Here is a 3,804-nt window from a genome sequence, read left to right on the forward strand (position 1 = left end):
AAGGAGACCTTCAATTAAGGTGCCTGACAACTACTCTGATTACTATGTTTTTCACAACTGCCAAGAATTTGGCTAAGTGCAGCCTGGACTTCTTTCCCAGTGTAGAAGAATATTGCTTACAGAAACATGAATGATTCTGGTGATTACTCGTGAACATCAGCAGACGGCACAGAGATGGCTCCACAATGGATGCACGTTGTCTCCTTAGGCAACCTTGAATTATCCTAAGTTACAGAAAAGTTACATCAATGCAGACTTTACACTTTTTGGAACTAAACAGAGTATGAATTAATTTAATTTACTTTAAGTTAGGTATTTTCCAATGAAGAAACATTCCCAGGTGTTGTAAGTAAACCTGCAATTTAATATCGTCCATTGAACCATCTTCTCAAGGTGGCGACATTTCCAGAATTTGCAGTAGTTCCATTTCTGTGGCAAGCAGCTGTTTGCTATGATTTGTGGACAGTGGTCAATTAATAAAAAATTAGTCTACACATGAAGAGACTTTAATGTACACATCTTACACTGAAATATAACCCCAGATTAAGAGTTTATACCTTATTTGGTCTTTCAAACATAACTTGTTTCAAGCGTCAAATAAGTAACTTTGCTGTTGTTGTTTGTTTGTTTTTGTGTTTCTTTGTTTTCTGAGTTAAGCATCCTATCTCCTTTATTAGGAATTTCTGGTTCACCAAGACTTGTATGAGGCCTCCTACTCTAGAGCCCTCAGAATCCCCCATTAACTGAGAATCCTAGTTTCCTCCCAGCCCTTTTGTTCAGAACCACCAGAGAAATGTTAGCTAGTGGCCACAGCTGTCAGCTGCCTTTAACAGGGCAAGTATGCGCGGGATGCCATTTGTGGGAACAGGTACAGGGGAAGAGGATTTTCCTAGGAAGGGAAGTGAGAGCGAGGACAGTCAGAAGACGGAGAAGCTCCTGAGAATAAGTCTACAGGAAGGACAACCATGTAAACCACAAAATAGAGGAAGTAGGATGCATTTCATTTTATCATAAAGCAGTGCTCCCAAACTTTCCATAGCATGGCACACCCCGAGGGTGGAGAACTAACATCCAGCCACACCTGGATGGTGGATGGGACCCACTTCTGGGTAACCTGATGAGGAAGCTAAGTGTAGAAATTCAGGATGCGGTCTTCAGAGCAGAGAGGGCCTGATTCAAGTCCCTGTTCTGCCACTTACTAACTGCATGACCTTGTGCAAGCTACTTAATTTCTCTGCTCCTTCTCTGTGAAATGGGTACAACGTGGTCAGGAATAAAGGAACTAATGCATGTGCAGCGCTTAGCACAAAGCCTGGCACACAGCAGGCTCTCACTGAGTGCTATCCTCAGCACGACTGCTTGGTTGAGCTACTGTGGCAGTGGCAGTTTGTGCCCCAAGGGGGTGGGCTCAGGAGCCCTTGCAGCAAGGGGCAGTGATCAAGGAGGCAGGGGTAATAGCCTTATCTTTTCAGCCTCTCTGCCTTGGACCTTTGTTCCTATTGGGTCCCCAGTGCGGAAAACTAAGGACAAAACCAGTGACTGACAGCCTCCATTTGAAATGGAGTCCTCTGCATCTCCGAGTGGCCCTATACCTGACAAAATCATTGCTAGTAAAGCCCATTGACAGATGAACTCCCTCCCCCCAAGTTCTTCCACATCTCCCATGGTGGACAGCACAGCCAATCAGAGTGTATTTATGGGCAGAGCTGGCTAAACAGGCTGGGTACGAGTCCGGAACAGGGTCAGGAGGATCTGGCTTCCCGTTGGTTGACACAACAGAATCCTTCTCGCGTTGCTGTCTGACGTCCTGGTCCAACAGGGTGGTCAGCTGGAGGGGCTGGTGCTGGAGCGGGGAGTGGGTCTGGGCGGTGAGGCGGATGAGGCCTACTACAAGCTCTCCCTGTGCCACGGGCAGGCTGGGGAGGTTGGAGTAGTTGAGAAAGCCCTGCCTGCTGAGGATGGTGTCATCGATGCAGCGACCCAGCAGTGGCAGGAATGGCAGAGTCCTTAAGATCCGGACCATCTCCTTGACCCTGGGTTCTTCACTGACCAGCAGCACCTTGTGCCCCACAAAAAGGGGCAGCAGATTTTGGCACTTGGAATCCTCCAGGAAGGGCTTCGGTACCTGGCTGGGGAAGACCTTCATCAGGATCTTGCGTTTCCGCAGCTGCTGTGGCATAAGAAGCTTGTCCTCTGCCCTCAGAGCCACCTTCTGGCAGACAGCGATCAGTCAGTTGTCCTGGAAAACTGCTGCTACCTCCCGGCGGAGAAGCCTGATGAGGCCCCTCTCCTGAAACTGGAAAGCAATAACCAAGGGTACATCAGCTGTCACTTCTCCTGGCAACCTTGCTCCCTCTGTGGTAAGTTCTAGGGCTTCCAGTGATGCCTCCTGTCGGGGGCCGGGAGGAGATGGCAGACACGTTGGGTTGACGGCTGGTGTCTGGGGGATATATTCAGTCACAGCCATCACCTTCTGTCACTGAAAGTGCATCACACGACGGTGGCGGGTAACAGCCTTGGAGCCATAGCGAACAGTCTGGAGGGCAGGCAGCTGGCCCGCCTGGGGCAGGAGACCCCCTCGCAGCATCACCACCATAGCCGCAGCCATCTCCACCTCAAGAATGGGCAGAACAGTAACTTTTTAAAAAGTAAATACTTAAGAGCAGTAGGATCCACATATCTTCTATATGGATTTATCTAATGTCAATAATGTACATTTCTTTGCATCTTAGGAAGTAGTATTCTCATGCTGAATCCCAATAATCTTCCGTGGTAATCACATAAGTTATCAATAATTTCAATTCTATGGGGATTTTTTTTTTAGCTTAGTTAACTCAAATGTAAATCCCAATATTAAACATTCTCAAACACTTTGTTCTCTAGCTTTATCACTTGAAGAAGTTGTAACATGCTTTAAATTATAGTGAAATACAATTTGCTAAGAGTGGCATTTTTAGCACCACTTTTATAGAGCACTTGGTGCAGGAATCAAAATTATTAGCAGTGCCTTTTTTGCTTGTTTTAAGAGACTTCTCACTTTTGGCTGATGGCTACATCTCTAAATAGATTTTACACTCCCTGCTCAGAGATGGAAAAGCACATACAGCTCTCTTCACATTCAAATAACAATCTCTTCACTCATCACCACCAAAGTCCAATACCCATCCCAGAACCTATCAAATTAATTACCAAAGCTTTTCTGCTCTCAGGTTCTCACAGATAAAGCATGCCTGTGAGAGCATTTTATACGTTTTATCCCACTATTCCACAGGATAGTCTTACATTCCAGAATGTACCTAAATGGACTTAAAAGGTCCTCTCCTGTGATCCTGTGAATTAATCGTAATGACTGCCCTGGGGAAAAAAGAGAGTCCTCAATACCAGAGATCCAAAAAGAACTGCTGCTTGGTAAAAGCTCCAGGTTAGGGATATGTCTTCATTTAGCTATGGGGAGTTTAATTTACTAGAGTTCAAAAACAAGAAAGGGGTTATCCACAAAACCCCATTCAAGATAGCAAAAATTTAAGAGGAAAGTCAGATCAAGGAACACACTGGCACCAAAGTTAAGCAGAGTCTTAGAAAGTAGCCAATATCTGAGGTCAGAAACCAGGTCATAAAGCAAGGGTATCAACAATGGGCACAGTGGAAAACCAGCTCAGAGAACACCTGCTTACCAGGTGTCATTCATTCCCACAGGTTCTTAAAGACCTACCATGGCCACAGTGTCTGGCAGGGAATATTCAGAGACTGTTAACAAAGTAGGCAGAAAAGACAATTTTATTTTCTCTGAAGAATTTAAGTATT

General features: G+C 45.6%; 1 pseudogene; it reads right to left on the reverse strand.

Moving 5' to 3' along the window:
• Positions 1-1,008: 1,008 nt before the first annotated feature.
• On the reverse strand, positions 1,009-3,539 carry LOC108529819 (39S ribosomal protein L10, mitochondrial pseudogene; annotated as a pseudogene).
• Positions 3,540-3,804: the final 265 nt, after the last annotated feature.

The sequence above is a fragment of the Rhinopithecus bieti genome, unplaced genomic scaffold (genome assembly GCF_001698545.2).
Source record: "Rhinopithecus bieti isolate Rb0 unplaced genomic scaffold, ASM169854v2 scaffold_6439, whole genome shotgun sequence".
Lineage (NCBI taxonomy): Eukaryota > Metazoa > Chordata > Mammalia > Primates > Cercopithecidae > Rhinopithecus > Rhinopithecus bieti.